Consider the following 19,804-nt stretch of genomic DNA (forward strand, 5'->3'; position numbering starts at 1 on the left):
TGTGAATCTTTCCTTTGTTTCCTCGAAGGATTGCTTTAGAAATTGCTCTGGTGATTTTTTTCACATTTCTCTCTTTTTTTTAGAATTTCTCTTAGAAAACCAACAGAAGATCTTGCTAGGATTTCTCCAGATATTTCTACTAAGTTTTCTTCAGGATTTTTTGCTGTAATTTGTCAAACAATTTCAGCTTGGAATTCTTCAGTAAATGCTCATAAGAGTACACTAAAACCTCTTTTTATGCATGTTATTTTTATGCACTTTTAATTTATACACCTTTTTTATGCTCTGCATAGAAAGAGGGAAAGCTACTCAGAAACAATATTGTGCATAAGAATATTTAAGAATGACGAGAACTATTGCAACGTCGGCCAAGGGGTGCTCGCTCACAGAGGAAAGCAAAGGAAGGTTATACAGGTTCGTTTGTGGGTGTTTCTGAAGGTCTCATATGCGTTGCACGGGGTCCTCGTGGGTCTTAAAAAGAATTCGGAGTCATTTCAGGAAGTCTAAGAACATTTTAGGCTGGTTTCAGAGGCGTTACGGAGGCGTTTTTAGAGGTTTTGGTTTTGGAGGATTTTTGGAGGCATTTCAGGATGTTTCAGACCATTTCAGGCGTGATTCAGAGGCGTCACTGAAGCGTTACGGAAGAGTTTTCAGGGTGTTCGAAGCTTTTCAAGTGCGTTACATGGGGTCCGATGGGGTTTAAGGGGGATTTTGAAGGCATTTCCGGACGTTTCAGATCATTTTCTGTGGGATTAAGAGGCGTTACGAAAGCATTACGGAGGAGTTTTCGGGGGGGGGGGGGTTGTGGCCTCTCGGGTGCATTACTTGGGGTCCGAGGGGGTTTAAGAGGGATTTTGGAGACATTTCAGGAAGTTTCAGAGCAGACTCTGAAATACCTTGAAGCGCCCCTCAAACCTCTTGCAACGCCTTTGAAAGGCTCCTGAGATCCATTGAACTGCCCCTGAAGCCTCTTGGAACGCCCCTGAACCCTACTTAATACTATTGAAATACCTGAGAATTCCCCATAATCCCTAAAACACCAAAAAATCTTGACAGAACACCCTTAAAAGGCTCCTCAAATCTCCCGAAACAACCCCTTAAAACGCCCATGAAGCCCCTCGGAACCCCCTTTTTGGGCTCTCTGGGAACTTTCTGCAAACCCCCTTAGCCCTACCTCAACTGCCCAGGAGCAAGACCTGTTCTCGCGAACTAGATTCTCTAATTAAAGCCCAAACTTAATTTATGCATAAATTTCCCTCTTTTTATGCATTTTAATTTTATGCAGTCCCAGCCATGTGCATAAAAAGAGGTTCCAGTGTAATTGCTAAATGAATACAAACAGTGTTCTTGGAGGAATCCTTGCAAGTATTCCTGAAGAATCATGAAGTAGATTTTTAGCAGGAATTACTGGGTAAATTCTAAGAAAAATAAAAAATTCTGGAGGAATGTAAAAAAAAAATGTGTGACAAAACGTCAAATGCTAAAACGCCGTAAGGAAAAAAGGATGAAAGGTGAAAAAAATAGAGTTCCTCTATAAGAAACTCTGTGACATTTGGTCTAAAGACGTTTGGTCGAACGGACATTTGGTCTAAAAGGAAGCATCTACTCATTTTCATTTGACAACATATGGACACGAATGCCAACTTATTTGGTAAAGTGTCTTTAATAAAATATAGTAATAATTTGACAACAACCTCAGCTCAGTTAAGGCTTTCCGACGACTAATTTACCGGCACACATCCTTCATTTCACAACTATGTTGACTCAAAATCTTAAAATTCCTATTTTCGCTGAGTACTCGTATACAGGCTGGAAATTTTAACTTGACATCACGATATAGTACACAAAAAATCTCATCATACCTGTTATTTCTCGTTTTCAAATAGTAGGTATGATAGTAACTTTAATGATTCTTTTGTCGGAATCGTTTGATGTTGATCGCAAATTTGGCATGCACTCCTAATCTTCAGACGTGATTCAAGAAGTACACTGTCTGACTGATCATGATAAAATTTAAATTTCTCTCTGGTATTCTTTCTCTGGCCTCTAGTTCAAAATACTTTTGTGTCCTGATATCTGTCTTCAAATATTTAGTGGAGTGTTTAAGTTGCTATTAGCTTTGCTATCACTAATGTCTTCAAACTTTTTGTTTGTTTTTTACCAAAATTTTCGAACCTTTTGTTTTGTTTTTGGATTTCCTGAAAGAACTTTAATCTGCTATTGAAAATCTAAAATTAAGCTTATGATTTAATTTTGTTTTCAATTTTACAGATTTTTTCAGTTAACCCTCTAATACCCAATCCCGCCTTTAGACGGGGTATAGTTTGAGCATTTTTGTAATTTTCGTTTCGTGGAAAATCATTTTTTTTATATTTTTGGCTGATATTTAGGACTGTTCTGTGTATCTCACAATGGTTTTTGGTGTATTATAAAGCGTATTTATATTTTTTAAAAACCATTGAAAAATTGATGTTTTAGTCACCTTTTAGAAGTCATTGTTTATTTTGTATTGAATCGCTACAATAAATTTTTTTCCCAAATCATTCTATCCTTGTTTAACAGTTTAAGGGAATGAAATACACTCTAAAATTATTTTCCTTAAAATTACACGGAAAATAAAATTTTCTGTGAAAAAATTTAAAATAATAATATTTCAACAATAATCATAAAATCTCAAAATGTTTTCATCTCAAAAAATCCGTTCCCCAAATTGGCTTCCAGGAAAAATATAAAAGTGTGGGGATGTTCAAAAATAAAAATTAGAAAAATCAAAAACTGAAATTCACGAAATCGAGAATTAAAAAGAATTATCTTCCAAAACATGTTTAAATCGATTCTAGATGACGAAAAATGATATTTAGATCAAAATCAAAAATTTGGGTATTAGAGGGTTAAAAGTAATTATTCGAGATATAACTTCCTCCTAATATCAAAGCAAGATTACTGCTTGGATTGCTGAAATTTGCCACACTTCATGAAATATTTTTGGAGTATTGTAGGTGAAGGTGCCTTACGTCTACTTTCCAAATTCTGCATTTTGCCTCATGTTTTTGTGAGCACAAATCGGGATATCCGGCTGAAAATGTTACACAATGTTTTTGGCGAGTGAGCAAGCAACAAGTAACATTTTCAGTCTCGTTGGCTTGCAGATTTGTGCTCTTGAAGTTTTGAAGGAATTGTGTGGCGGCCATGGTGGCAGCCATCTTTAGTTTCTAACAACCTTGACCTTAACTACTTAGCATCCTTATATCCTTTGTGTTACAGTTCCCTTAGAACTTCATAGCTTTTGTCAAACTTTGTAATAAAAATTTTAAAATTTCGCAACATTTATATTTATTAAATTTATTATGGGGTTACCTAAATTTAGATTAAGTCATATTGTTTGTTTAATTTTGAAGATTCTATCCAAAAAACAGGATGGCTTTTTTAAATCTGAATCATGGAATGCCTTATCGTATTCCTCAAAATGTGTATACGGAAGTCATATTTTCATAAAAATATTAAAAAATATAGAACTGAATGTTATTTACGATATAACTTTTGAAATTTTCTTGGTGCGATGTCTTATTAAAAAAAATAAACGACAAAACTGCAAATATTTTTGACGAAGACCTATACAATCATCATTATTAGGAGATTTTAGCGTTATTTGATGTTTAAAATTTTGTTTAAAAAAATCAAACTTAGGGTAGTAAACATTTGTTTTGCCATCTTTAAGGGGGCGAAAGCTCCGACAAGTTTGGGAAACTCTTCAGTTTTCTCTACAGGTTTCTTTAAAATCTCAAATGATTCCTTTAGATAGATTTTTAGAATAATTTGTTCACGCATTCTTTCTGAAATCAGGATGGATTTCATATTGAAAATCTTTCACAGATTTTAAAAAAATCCTGAGATTCTTGAAGAAATTCGTTCAGAATATTCTTTGAAAACTCTTCTCAGAATCGTTTCAGAATTTCTTCCTGACATTTATTTAGAAAATCCTACAAAGAATGCTCAGGAAATTGTTCTGCTGGAGATTCTTTCCCAAAGCCTTCAAGGAAGTCTTTCAGGCTCTATCATTTCCTCCAGAAATGTCTTTTAGAACTCCCAAAAAAAGTGTTCTATGGATGGCTTCTGAAAATGTTGCACGGATTTCTTTAGAAAATTATCCAAAGCTCCAGGAATTCTTTTATAAAGTAGTAGAACATTCTTAATGGATTTCTTCCGAATGGCTCCCAAATTATCCTTCAGAGACTCTTTCAAGGATCCGACAGAAATGCTGCAGGAATTTATTTTAGAAATCCCTCCAGAGATTCCTGCAGAAATCATTCTTGAGATTCGTGCATAAATGTAAACAAATGTTTTTCGAAAATTCCTTCCGAATATTCCTTTATGTAGTTTCTCAGAAATTTCTAAAAGATTTCTACCAATGATACCTCAAGGATTCTAAATGTGCCCCTCTAGGAATTCCTATAAAAAATCTTTTATGTTTGTTATTAGGAGATTTCTCCGGTATTTATTTTCCAAAAATATCCCCAGAAATTTTGTTACGCATTGCACCAGGGGATTCTCAAGGAAATACTTCCGAAAATTTTCCTCAGATTTGTTCATGAATTTTCCTTGTGTCCCTTCAGATGTTCCTGTTTTTCAAAAACTCTAAGGAATTAACTGAATGTTGAATTTCTCGGTTATTCAGTCAACTAACTCTATGGAACGACAACGGTTTTAAATCGTCCCTAAGTTTCGGAAATGATCATTGCCATCTTCAGGGGAAACATCATTTGGTTCGTTCTGTGTCTGTAGTTTTTGCTAAGCGAAATGTCTGGTTGGAATTTTTAAATCTAAAACTGCCTAATTGAATACTCCAGTACAGTGCCAACAAAATAAGTGAAAATAATTTGAAAAAAAAAACCGACCGCTTATTGACTACCAAAAAATTCCAACCAGATATTTCGCTTAGCAAACAAAATGATATTTCCCTGAAATATCAATAAAAATTGCCGAAGCGTAGGGACAAATTAAAACCGTAGTCGTTCCAAGGAGTTTGTTGACTGCATAGCCGAGAAATTCAACATTCAGTACATCCAAACAGTCGAACGACTGCTATGGAATTTATTTAGAAATTCTTCGGGTTTCATTCGCATATTGCGTAACGTTAAGAGGGGAGGGAGGGGGTATACCGATGTATAAGAATTCTTCATACAAAAGTTCTTACCCAGCGGAGGAAGGGGGTCTAAAATTGGGAAATTTTGCGTTACGCGATATGTTTCTTCAGAAATCGCTTCTGAAATTTCTCCATGACTTCTTCCGAATAAATTTCAGAGACTCAAAGTTCTTGAACACAAGTCTTCTTCGTGCGTTCTTTGTGTTACATGTTGAATTTTAACTTGTAAATATTCTCCTAGTATTAATTAACATTTATAGGGTTCTGTTAGAGTAGAGGCTCATGAAGTGCAATCCTCTTTCGATTGCCAACATTCAGGACATTTCGTTCAGTGGAAAAATATTAGAGATACAAACCTTTCCCTGACACGGACTTCAAGTTATAGAGTTCTTGTAATAGAACCTGAAACGAGATGCCCGATTAGGATTAGTTTTCCTAGACAAAATCAAGTTATGAACACAGCAACAAATGCTGTGAACTAAAAGGCAAACTGTCAACTAAAATACAGTTCCAGGATGTCTGATGGATCCAAACCAATGCATGAAACCACGTCATCCTGTGATTGGAAGATGTTATCCATCTGGATAACAGCACATAACATAAGTGGAACTCGGGCTCAAAATGTTGATACCTGTCCGATTCTGTACTCTGGTATACAGGGCATCGAAATGTCAAATGCGTTATAACATTATTACCATACCGTTTTTCAGCATGTATACCATTTTTCATTGCTGTGAAGTTAAACAAAGACCTCATAGATCTAGACTGGTAGCACGCAGAGATCAAAAACAGAATGTAAATTGTGATAAAACGTTTCTAGCATTAAATATGAAGAAATCGATCTTTCTTGCGAAACGTGGATGTGTTATTTCGAAGATTTCAATGAATTGTAATAAATGTAATGAATAAGTGGATCTCCAGCAGCTAATTTTGCGCATGTCTCAGATGCCAATCTTCGTTCCTGTATTCTTTGCCAAAACTGGAATAGAGCTTGCTGACGTTTATTCACCTCCCTCTTTCAAGCATGCAGGCGGGATAGGATTTGTTTTCATCGGGAAACCTTTCCTGATGACAACAAAACCTATTCCGCCTACATGTTTGAAAGAGAAAGGTGTATAAACGTCAGCAAGCTCTATACTGGTTGGATCAGATGTTTTTTGTTTACCAAAATAAATGACAGTTCGGCGCCTTTTATAAAAGATATACCAGTTTCGCGTGCTGGAAAATGATACAACTTTTTCCTTCGCTCTGACTACGGAGTTCCACTTATGCTATGTGATAACAGGGAACATTTATGTTTTGTGTCATATAGTGTAAATCTGTGATGCCTGTATATTGTGCATTTGTTAGGTTCTATGTGAATCGTGAAGCGTTAATACCATGTAATAATCAATTTCTTGTATTTTTGTAACAAAGTCCGTAGTCTAGTATCGTGCTTCCTTCAAAGAGCAAATAGCTCACTGGAAGCTTAGAACGTGTCCGTTTTTCTTGTTTAAAACCCTAACGCAGTTTTGCACACCATACAATATTGTTTTGATCGTTCTGGTTAGCTTCCCAGGGATTTTCGTCCATGATTTTCTATAGCTCTGGCAGTCGATACTGTCGTATGCCACCTTGAACTCGATGAACAGATGGTGCGTTTTGACCTGTTATTCACGACATTTATGGAGGATTTGCAGTACGGCGAAGATCTAGTCCGTTGTCGACCGACCGTCGATGAAGCCGGCTTGATTACTTCCTACGAACTAATTCATTTTAGGTAACAAACAACGGAAGATGGGCTGGGATAGGAATTTGTAGGCGGCATTCAAAATAGCGATTGCTCTACAGTTCTCACATACACATTCCTAATGATCGCTACCCAAAAATATGTGAGCTTGCAATGATTTGTAATATAGTATTCTATATTCTAAACTAGCTTTATTTTTTCAATTTTCTTTTAAATAGAGAACTTTAACTTATGCTAATTCTTCCCTCAAACTTGCTTTATCGCTAATAATTGGATAACAGGCGCATATATATAAAGCTCATTCCAACCAGTTTTAAAAAGCTACTTGTGAATGGTACAAAAAAATCTATGAGAAACTTTAAAAACTGCCTTCAGCAATCCATGGGCACTATTCAGCCCCTATTTATCCAAAAGGCCTTCTAGATTGTTTGTCAACTCGTTGGGTAAGAGTTCACTCCCGTGGTGTGCCTTCCTTCGATGCAATCTAGAGAAATGCAGTGTTCATCAATTGGTGAAACCCTCGCTTCTGATTGAATTTGAATTATTGAAGCAAATAACACTGTTCGACAAAAAAAAACTTTTGCCGTGATCAGAGACCCCATTAGTAGGGCATAAAAGCGCATGGAAAATGTAGAAAAATGCCATTTTCAAATCTGTTGGAGCACCCCTAAAAACTTTTTGAGATGAGTTTGAATTTTATTCATTTTTGAAGGTTCGACGCGAGCTTTAGAAATCATCATAAACACATTTGAAATACAATATCTTTGAAATGCAATTTTGTGCACCGCTGAAATTTTCACAGATCCGAGAAGCAACTTTGATGAATAACTAGTTAAAATTTCTACCTATTACGATATTCCATTTCATTGATACATATCCGCGAAGGCTTAACTCTGACTTATATAGTGAAAATCTTTTAGGTTTTTTCAAATCTAATCCCATAAAGCACGCCCATATTCATATCCATTTAAAAAACTTCAAAGCGTTAATGCCGTGCAGCGTCAGTCTTTCAGATACTTCGAACGCCTCGGAATATTGGATGGATTTCCGCTCCAGTAGGAGAAAACTTTCTTTACAAGTTCTCCACTAGGTCACTAGATGTGACGTCCGTTTTCTAGTATTAATGTATTTTTCAATCTCTGACGGAAGAAGATGAAAATTGTATTGATTCTGGAAAGCTATACGAGAAATTTTAGGATATGATTACAAAGGATCCACAGTAACAAAGTAAGATTAATTCATTGAGGTCAGCATGAGTGTTTTAAGGAAAAACTTTTCCAAATAAATTAATGTTCTAATTGAAGTTTTCAAAACCTTTTTTGTTGCTTATTTTCAAAGTTTATTGTAACATTTGACATCAAATGTTACTTTTATAATCATATTTAAATACCAATAAACTGCGATTTTGAATGCGATGGATTAGGATCACAATTCAGGCAAAATACACTTCGTCAACTTAATTCAAGGAAGTATTTTGTTTTGATCGAATTTTGAGTCGTGCTTAAATTTGAATATCTATACATCGCTTATGGATGAGAATGCTTTTCAATGATTTGGTGTGTACCTAAGTAACCGTTCCGAATTGCTCAACATGGTGGATATCAAGCAGTTCCATGTTCTTAAAAATATAAATACGATGCGGAAAATATATTCAAATTCCAACGACCTCTGCATTGAAACAAATTTTGACTATTTGGACTAAATAAATTATATCAACTCGTCTTAGTGCTTCTTGATAGATAGTATTTAACACTATATTAACAAATAGGGTCTAGGACCATTTAGGCAAGAGCATCTATTTTGGGCGCTTGCTGCTATAACTCAGTCAATTCCAAACCGATTAACTTGAATTGTTGCACATAGCTAGATATGCGTATCTTATCGTGTCCCAAAAATCAAGTCAATCGGTTCTAAATTGACTGAGTCATAGACACAAGTGCCCAAAATAGGTGATCCTGCCCAAATGGTTCCAGACTCTATGCCGCTGGAACTTATAAAGCAATTTTACAATCGTGGAGGACATGATTGAGCTTGAAATTAAGATTGGAAATATTTATTTTACTACATGACAAATTCAATTAATTTAATAGAAGTGTCTTCAATGGTAATACCCCAACATTCACATTCTTCAAAGTCAAACTAACTAAAATGTGATGAAAACAACAGTGCTTGTACGATTACTAATAGTAAATGGGGAATGTTCTCATTTTTTGCTAGCATTTTTTAGGGTTGCATTCATTGTTTTGAGCAGTCGTAAACTTAAGCCATGTTTTCTGCGCAATGCCAGCTTCAATTCATTGTTTTGAAATAGGTTTGTTTTATTAAATAAAGTTATCAATTTTACCACCTTGGTATGGCTAGGAGGTTCTTAGCAACATTAAGTAAAAATAGACAACCCACGAAAACATTGGAAACGTTTTTTTTTTTGTACTGATCGCAAAATATAAATGTATTAGATTTTTTTAATTTTTTACACAGGCTTACCAGCTTATTTAGTAATTTGAAAAATCGACCGGATTTTCATCTCGAAAATTTTAATTAAATTATTTGGATCATAAGTGTAGCATTTCGAAGTTAAATCAAAGTAAAATAGTTATTTTGTTATGATTAGATAAGGATAGGGTCGATAGGCGCTTGCTTTTTGTGATTGAATTAAGAGAAAACTTCAAGGATTTGTATTATATAAGTCATATTTGATTCTTCCCGGATATTTATCAATGAAATGGAATGTCGTAAAAGGCTAAAATTTTGACTAGTTATTTATCAAAGTTACTTCTCAGATCTGTGAAATTTTCAGCGGTGCACAACATTGCATTTCAAAGATATTGTATTTCAAAAGTGTTTATGATGATTTCTAAAGCTCGCGTCAAACCTTCAAAAATGAATAAAATTCAAACTCATCTCAAAAAGTTTCTAGGGGTGCTCCAACAGATTTGAAAATGGCATTTTTCTACATTTTCCATGCGCTTTTATGCCCTACTAATGGGGTCTCTGATCACGGCAAAAGTTTTTTTTTGTCGGACAGTGTAATACATTCAAAGGGGCCTTATCGCCAGCGATAACTTTCTCGTCAGAGGGTGGACATCGACCACCACTGACTGTCAACACATCTATTTATCTCTATTATGATAGTTGTACAACTGGAGGTAGTAAACACTACCGTTTTCCTTTGGGGTTTCCGAAGAGGACGGTTTTTACGTATATTCCAGCGATCATAAGCACCCACCACTATAAATGAAAATGTTTTCACAAGTTGACGAAATTTCTATTTATTCTAATTAAGGGCCAGTCGCCATGCGTCGTCCGTCGTCCATCGTCGTCACCGTCGTCGTCGGCCCCCTATTCGTCATACACTTTATTATGTTCCCTTTTTGTGTTAACTAAGAGTGAGGTAAAACAGAAACATGACGGGAAATTCTTGAATTGCAACGGGTGTGCTTCCGTCGTCGTCGTCGTGTTCATCGATGGTGGTCGTGTGGTGGACGAGGTTAATTAGGTAGCGAAAATTGTCGGTGTTTTGGCGAAGGCACGTGGGTAAACGAGGTATGGCGACGACATCCGATGACTTCAAATTGGCTTTCGTGAACGAGCTTCTAATTACGATTGACCTGTAAACTGGATGGGTTATGTAATTAGACGGGGTGGGTAACCCATTCAATTTGTTTAGGTAATTGAAAAATTTTCAATGGAAATAAAATCAACTATCAACATAAACAAAGAATATTGTATCAGTAAACATCAAAATTTATACTCAATAAATAAATGTTCAGTGCTAGCTTTGAGTTTAATTAATACATCGATTTTTTCAAGCAGTTTTATAATGGCTTCTCAAAAAATGAAATGAATTTTCAATGAAACATGTGAAGCATTCCATACAATATAGTTCGATGTTTGATTAATGTACTTTTACGCAATTCAGTATCTTAATTTTTTATTTTATACTACTCGTTTCAGTATCATAATGACCAACTTTTCCGTATTAGTTCATTATGTGACTCAAATGAGTTGCATATTAAAAAATAGTTGCAAAATGATCATAATGCAACTCATTTGAGTTGCATTATGAACATTATGCAACCCAAATGAGTTGTTTAATGAAAAAGACATTGCATAAAATTGTGTATGCAACTCGTTGCAAAACTCAATTTTTTCAGCACTCTTCGTATGGTTTCAATCAAATAACCTACTTCTCCCTTTTTGATGAACTATTATTTTGATATGCTATCGTTCAAACAAGTATGCAACGAAACTGTAGCAACAACAACGTTTTGTCGTCAGACAAGTGTATTTTAGACATTGTTGGAGGGTATTTTAAGCACTGCTGCAGAATTATAATATTTATAAGCGATCCATCCGGTTACTTAAGACGCAGAAGCCACAAGATTTCTTACAAACTTTGAAAGTAGCCCATGTCTCATCAAATCTTGTTTAAACACATCATCCGAAAGCAAACAAGTTAATCAACTTATTTTTACATTTATTCCAAATCACCAAGTAAGCTGAGGAGACAATGTTCACTGTTTTTTCTTCTTCCTCCATTCCATTCGACCATCGGAACCGATAACAGAGAAGTGCATGACTGCTTCTCATTGGTTGGCTCTCTATTGACTTAAGATTATGGATGTTTTGTTGTCTTCCTCAAAAAACAAAAAGACCTGCTTCACACCACAGGGTAACAAATATTCCCTTCATCACTATCCACAGATCTGGTTCCTTATTCGAGAACAAAAGCAAGCGAAGCTAGCTGCAAACAGAACTTTCTGGTCATAATAAGACAGAAGATGCGACTCTTCCGATAAGACCTGGTGGAGGCGTTCGAACGGCAAACATGCGTCATATCGATCGCCATTCCTCGTTGCTAGTTGTTACTTATGCTGCATCCATAACCGGAGCTTGTGCAGCACTTCGTCACCGCCGTCACCGCACCCGCCATGGAAGGGGATCATGCGCCTAATCCTTGCTCATAATTTATCTGAATGAATGCATCTCTTACTCACCCTCCGAGTGCAGCAACAAGACTCGCCGCTGCTGGTGTACGCATGATTGTCCCATATTAACTTTTGACGATTTTGAAATGTTATCACGTAGAAAGATCACACGGTTGAATCACTGTGAATCGAGCTCGGAACTCGCCGAAGTTTTTTTTTGATTTCCTATGCTGCTCATTACTCATCTTAAACGACACACTATTAAAGATACATTTCATTCATTTTCAATTGGATGCAGAACGTCTAGGGTTCAATCCCTAGCCCATCCCTTTCCTCCTCCTGTATTTCTGTATCTGTTTCCTTCTAGAATTAAACTTCTACGGCACAGTATCAATATATCATATAACGCCTACACGTTATGCAACCAAGCGAACTGTGCCGCATCACCTCCAGAGTAATCAACACACAATCAATAATAACCTTACGACTGGCATCCACACACAAATGCGTCATCCCTCTGTCCAAACTAATCACCATAGAAACTGTAAATATTCCATATCCCATACCACCGAAAGTAACTCCCAGATATAACAGTCTACCCCATTACCGAATACCCTTTCCATGGTATTTGTGTAGATGCAAAGTGCTCTTGACCTTCAATAGCGACAATCATAACTCTATAACATCACCTTCTTTTCCGAACTGTAAGGATTTGGACGGCGCCGTTAAATAATATGAAATGTATAAGCTACTGAAATTGAACGGAAAAACTTGTAATTTATTAGAAGGTACAGAATGTTGTTAACTGACAAATTGAGAGATGAATTTGTGAAATGATGGTATGATACTCACAACTCCGTATTCGCTACACCGGTGCTTCACCAACTAAGCCATAGAACAGGTGATTCTGCGGAATAGAAAGCCAAACTGAACTCGAGCCCACACTATAAGTACAGACAAACAGACGTAACACTCTGATAATTCTGGAGCAACATTTGAAAAGGGCCCAAGAGGTCTTGTGTCTTTTTTCTAAAACGCTACGTAGGGCATAACAGCAGCCCGCCCACGCAAATGAACACCGTTATCCGAAAGATCGATGTTTGCTCTATCTGATAACGGTCTTAGTTTTTGTGAATAATCTGAGGGGGGCTCAGGAGCAACGTGTGAATTCATTGTTTACCAATGCTTGTATGCCCTTTTCAAATGTTGCTCCAGAATTCTCATCGTACTCCGATTTAACGATCTATTAAAAAAAGATAGCAGGCCAACTGACCACCCCTGGCGCTCGCATCGTTTTTGTTCGAGTTTGGCGTTGACCAAACTCGATTATTTGAGCATTGAGCGCATGTGCCTCCGTGACTACACTGAAAGACGGCTTGCGGTTGAAATTACTATTCTGAGGGTCAACTGAAATACACAAAGCCACTAAATTTGTGCAGACGGAGTTTCGTTTCAATTCAACAGATAAATGTTTTCAATTTTACCATGAACCCGATCTACAATTAAAAAAAGTTTCTGTTGGCAACCGGATTCGAACCAATAACCTTGAGATCACCAGGCTCGCACGCTATCACTCGGCTATCGAACCGGTTGATAGGGGAGGAAACAAAACGCACACAAGAAGCATTTGTTGGTCGTGTATCACGTTTTCCCATGGTAAATTTGAAAACATGTTTATGCTTTTCATTACCGCAAGCCGTCTTTCAGTGTATGATTTGCATCGAAAAATTTTCAAAGTGTTACACCTGTTTGTCTGTGCTATGAACATTCTGTTTTTTCACAAACCATTTCTCTTTCAGCTGACCCAACTTTTATTCATTTGTATCTCAGTGTAATTTACACCAGAGCAGATCAATCACAGAGCAGCAACCGTTGCCATTTCTAGACCACCACGTGAAAAGGGTGAAGCAACCCTGGCAAACGCGCGCTTTTTCTCTCTTAGGCGCATTTCAATTATTTTTTTTTAAACTATGTAACGCACATGCTCAGTTACAAACATGTTGAGTAGGCGCAATAAAAGAGCGATGAATGCAATATGAAATAGTCTGTAAGGATTATTTCGATCTCCGATGTTCAGTAAGGACGGATTAGGACAATCTATCGTTCAGAGGATGACTGTAATGACGTATCAGGACAATAAGTGAAGTATATTTCGTGTTTCAAATAATTTGAAAACATCACACATTAACGTAAGCTTCGATAGTTCGGAAGTGTCGAATAGCCCAAGAACTCAAAGAATGCATCTTGGAATCTCAAAACTTCGGACAATAGCAACTCCAATAAACGTTTTCCAACTTCCAACTTCCATTGAAATTCTTAGTTTATGATAGAGGCTTGAATGTGCAAACTTTACTAGGTTATTTTGTTACCGGTCCTCATGAGCGAGAAGCTGCGCACGTAGCTCTAGCGTGGGAGCTCCGATCCGGCTACCGGTGGAGATATTGGACGGAGCGTGGTTGATGAGGGCCATCAAAAAAAAAGCGAGAAAGGCTGTCCGCGATTGAGGTGGTTGAGCAGCAGCTTGGCAAGATCATCGATTTTGCGTCCACGAAGTCCAACATAAGTAATGACAATGAACGAAACGGAAGGGGTCGGCATGGACACACGAGGCCTTGGTTCAGCTACCTGTGGAGGACGTGAAAAGTCCGGTAAAGTAGGGAGAATCAAGGTGGGCTGGAGCGTATGGTTTTTTTCATGTGTCTGGAATCAGGACACAAATCATGGAACTGCAAAGGCCCTGACAGGAGCAAACTGTGCTAGAGATGCGGCGCCGAAGGCCATAGGCCACAAGGCTGCACGAGTCCACCCATTTGTCTGATTTGTACCGGGAAATCCGTGAACAACCGGCATCCAACGGGTGGTTCAAGGTGGCCGACCTTGAAGAAGCCGCAGTATAGGTAACGCAGCTGAACCTGAACAACGCAGCTCAGCAACTGCTTTGTCAGGCGGTTTCTGATTGGGGGACAAATATCGCTACCATAGCGGACCCATACCGAGTACCCGCCGGCAAAGGCAGCTGGGCCGCGGATGGGTCCTGAAAAATGGCGGCGATATGGCCGACCTATGAGGGCTTCGTGGTCGCCAAAGTAAACGGAGTCTTCTTCTGTAGTTGTTATGCGCCTCCGCGGTGGTCGATCGGGCAGCTCGCGCAGATGCCAAACTGTATGACGACCGTTCTAACAGGGCGAAGGCCGCTGGTAATAGCGAGTGATTCTAATGCCTGGAACGTGGAATGGGGAAGCCGTTTCACGAACCAGTGGGGTCAGATCCTGCTAGAGACACTGGCCATACTAGATGTCGACCTGGCTTACGTCGGTACTAAGAGAACCTTTAGTCGAAGCGGTGCGGAGTCGATTATTGACGTTACTTTTTGTAGTCCTGGCCTAACAAGTAGTTCGAACTAAAGAGTAGGCGATAGCTACACTCACAGCGATCACCTGGCGGTTCGCTACAGTATCGGCTACACCAACATCAGGCAGCGGTTTGAGGAAGAGGTGGCTTGGCCAAGGCCAAGTCTTCGCAGGTGGAAGATTTCATACTTCGACGAAGGGTTATTTAAGTAGCCACTCCGCCGTTAGCGAAACTTACTTGGTTTAGACGGCGACGAGCTGGTAGCGGTGCTCTAGCGTACGTGCGGTGCGCCCATGCCTAGGCGACTCCACTCTAGAAATGGGAGACCACTGGCTTACTGGTGGACTCAAGAAATAGCGGACCTGCGCCTACGGGCTAGGCGGTGAATGTAGCGAGCACGATCTGGGGAAGAGCGAAACAAACAGCAGGTGGTGTTCGCCGCTGCAAGAGCCGCGCTGAAGACTGAGATAAGAGCAAGCATGAAGGCCTGCTTCGAGGATCTCTGTCAGAGTGCCAATGCGAATCCGTGGGATGATGCTTACAGGATCGTGGTGGCCAAGACGAGAGGTGTAATGGCTCCTACAGAGAAATCTCCAGAAATGTTGGAGGGGACCATCGAGGGGCTTATTCCGCGCCATGATCCTAGTCGTCGGTCTCCTTCTGTAGAACAGTCTGGGACTGGGGCTGGCGATGAGGAGGGTCACTGATGTGGAACTTGTGGTGATAGCAAAGTCCTTTAGCGTAGAAAAGGCCCCACGTACGGACGGAGCTCATCACTTACTTACGGGAAGGTCAAATCGCTGTACACGCGGTATCAGTTCTTGATTGCTGTGCAGTTGGAAGCAAACGTGGTGTCGACTCTGCCTGCCTGCCTACCGAGGACAAAGGGAGTAGTGAGAATCACTCGATATACTGGGTAAGCGCCGGCATGCTACGCTGGTGGACTCTCCAAAGCGAGTCATCGATGTTCGTTGCTGAAGCTCAGTAGCCAACCTTTAGGGTGCGATGTGCGCTAGCCCCTCTCTCGAGTAATGGCTTCTTGGTGGTTCCGGAGAGACGAAGGGATTGGTGACCATAGAAATATTGCTTAGTGGGTCGAGGAAAGAGTAGTCCAAGCTTTCATTTTTTGTGGAAGACGGTCCTTAACCCCATACTACCTGGACCTCCTTGTTCAGGTGTTTGTTGAGCAGATTATCCCCCCTTGGTTCAGAAGAAGGAAAAAAAGAGTGGCGGCTGTAATTCGAGTATGTATTATGCAAACAAATGTATGTACGATTTCAATAGTTCTACGATAACCTAGCTTATGTTTCATAAGAATGGCTCGCCAACTTTCCTGATCCATTGAAGACCAAAACTAATATAGTTTGAAACATGGGACAATAATGCGTAGCATTGGCGTTCAACAAGACCGGAATTCTGCTGGCTGACCACCACCATCACTATCACACCAATTCGGTGTGGACACGGTCCATCGAACGTAATTTATCTACCCATTTCATCTACGTAGGATTTTATGATTTTATCCCATGTGTAGCGAATGGATCGATTAGAGCGATTATTTCATAAATGGGAAGAAATTTGATTGAAATCAGACTTGAATTATTTTCATTAAAACTTTTCAACAACCATAAATGATATCGACCGACCATCATCTTTTCTCAGAGTGAGAGTGGCGGGCGACCATTTGACGTTGGACGCACACACAGACGCATTCACTCTGTAAACATAAAAAAGTATCCTTTTTCCCCCAATCTTTATTCTCGCGCAGTGAAGCGGATCGCGGTCGTATATAGCGCTTAGGCTGAACGTCCACCCTCCTTCACATCCCATAGAAACCCTATATACAAACTTGGTCATCGTTACTTGGTAAAACGATATGACGAGAAGGAAAACAGTTGCCTTCGCACGCCGGGTGACGACGACGTGTTGTGAACGCAGTTTTCATGTGCGCTGTTTCCCATTTTTGTGAGGCGCTGGCTGTCGCCGGCAGTTTGCCACCCCCGCATCAAGCGCACGACCCGTACGGCCGAACGCCCGGCAGCGATTGTTTTATGAAGCTGTGTTGCCTCTTTTAGGTTTCACGTTTTTTTTTTCGCTCTCCTATATGGACTCGAAGTTTTAGTGGAAAGGCCCCTTTTTCGATTTTCCCCGAGGGGATTGGGATTGTGGTTGTGATGATGGGTTTTCCGGACGCGCTATGCGTTGGCATGGTGACGGAGTTTGGAGGGGTTTTTTTTTTCGGGAAAATGGAGGTAGGGGAACAAAGTCTATAATGGCAAGGTGGGGTAAAATGGCCCAACTCATAAAATCATTCCTGAAAGGGATTCGATCTTTACTGTATAGGTGAATGATTTCCCAATTGAAATTTTAAACTTTCGGTCGTAATTGTTTGGAATAAGAATTTTAATTAAAATCTCTGTAAATTTCTAATGTACCAGCCTTGATATCTCGTTGGCAACGCAGTAAGTGTTCTCTAGCGCCGTATGTATAGTAGAGCACCATCGTCGTTTTAATTGGGACAGTTTCATCGTGTCAGAGTGTGAGCGATGTTGCGATGTTTTCAGTATTCAGTAGCGGGTACTTGACATGATCTGTTTTCGAAAGAATGTATTCGAATATCTGTGTTTATGTTTTTAAGTTGATGATGTGAAAAATAGATGAGTTCGTAAGTGAAAGTTCACAAGACGTGTTTTATTTTGCCCTGCTTTCACGGAAGAATTCTCACACATCGAACGTGTAGGAAATTCAGGCTTTCTTTAACCATGCTTCCAAGCACGTTCGTGGTTAGTAACCACTGGTTACCCACGAATTCTGGTTCCCTGCTAAATATTGTTTTCACCATTATTTCTTCCGGAATTGCCACTAGATGTCTAGCCCACTACAGTCTGCCGTATTTTTGCGTCTGTCTCTATCCGCAATCATCTCCCTCTTTAGATATCCTCCCTCCATCATATTATCCTTTATCATATTCCCCCTCCAATGAGGTACTCTCGATGCTGATCAGCTCAAAATCATCCGCAAAGCCGAAAAACATGTGCGGCTTACTACAAAATGGGAACCACAAACATGGCCCGGAAGCACTTAGACATCTTTGAAATTCTTACCTCAACATCGTCACAACGAGGAAGGAGTAACAAATCCGTCACCCGAACTTCCAAGTGCAGTTTTAGCCGTGATGGATAACGTGCAGGTACTCAAGACAGCGCCCACAAAAAGGTCGGTTTCACCTTTTTGTCTTTTTTTATTCGTATTCCTTTCCATCCGCTTGCCGAATATCTAAAAATAGATGTCCGTGCAGCCGCAGGTGCTGCCGCCATCAACACAATCAGGGGCTGTCCATAAACCACGTGGTCATGAAGAGGGGGGGGGGGGTTCGGCCCATGACCATTTTGTATGGACAAATAAAAATTTTTGTATGGACTAATGATCACGCGGGGGGGGGGGGGTTGTTGAAAAGTCTCAAAAAAATGACCACGTGGTTTATGGACAGCCCCTCACATCACGGCTTTGTTTGTGGTAAAGTGCAGTCGTTTAAAACAATCCAATATGTCTATTATTTATAACAATGGAACAGTTTAGTTTAAACTAGAAATCAGTTTGTCGCTATAGTGAACTGAAAATTCGGTTGATTTGAACTATAACTTAATTGTGTTTAAATTTTATTTCATTTTATGCTTGTATGAAATAGCATCTCAGTGAAATTATGAATTGTTTCTGTCCTGTCCTAGTGCGCTTTGTACAATATAAGAAAATAGCTAATGTGAAATTTTGGATTTTTTTACCCCTCTGAAAAAATCAGAAAAAAATATATTTATAAATATACTATATTTTTGTGCCTATAGTGTGTAAGAGAAGCTTAATTCATAATATTGGAAATTACTACTTCCCCCAGAAGTTCTTTTGCAACGACCTATCACACATTTATTCAAAAATGTTCTCCTTGGGCTGCTGTAAAAACCCCTCGATTCTTTTGAAAGTTCTTCAAGAGCATCTTCAATAGATTGCTTCACAAATTCCTCTGGAATTTCCTCTAGAAATTTCTTTTCATATTTCTCTAAACAAACTTTCACGGGTTTCCTTAGAAATTCATTCATAGATTTTTACAATAATTTATTCGAGAAACGGATACCATCATAAATGCTTTCAGCGATTTCTTCAGAAAATCAAAGGTTCTGAGCTCCTCCAGAAATTTCCCCAAAAATTTCTTTAGAAAAATTTTCACCGGCTCATATAATGATTCTTCCAAAGTTTATTTCAGAAATTCTTCCACAGCATTCTTCAGAAATTCTTCATGGAAATACTTTCGGAAATTCTTTATGAGATTCCACCATAAATTTTTCGTACAATTATTTGAAGAAGTAACTCATGGATTCCTTCAGAAATTACTCCACGAAATGATTCTTAAATGATTCTTAAATTAATTCTTAAAATCCACCATTATCTTCTTCAGAAATTCCTCCAGGTTCTTTAAACATTTCTCCAGGGTTTCCTTCAGATATTCTATCGATAATTTCCCCAAGAATCATTTAAGGTAGGCTGTCATGGGTTCATTCTGAAGGTTCGCCAGGGATTACTTTAGACATTCTTCTAGGAATTCGTTTAAAAAACAACGGATATTTATCCAGTGATTCCTTCAGAATTTTTAGGAGTGAT

The 19,804-nt window shown here is 38.8% G+C and overlaps 1 protein-coding gene across 8 annotated transcripts in view; it reads left to right on the forward strand.

Annotated features, from left to right (window-relative positions):
- Positions 1–19,804, forward strand: part of LOC109397126 (whirlin) — a 343,758-nt gene that overhangs the window by 267,211 nt on the left and 56,743 nt on the right. The window lies entirely within an intron of this gene.

This window comes from Aedes albopictus, chromosome 3, assembly GCF_035046485.1.
Source record: "Aedes albopictus strain Foshan chromosome 3, AalbF5, whole genome shotgun sequence".
Lineage (NCBI taxonomy): Eukaryota > Metazoa > Arthropoda > Insecta > Diptera > Culicidae > Aedes > Aedes albopictus.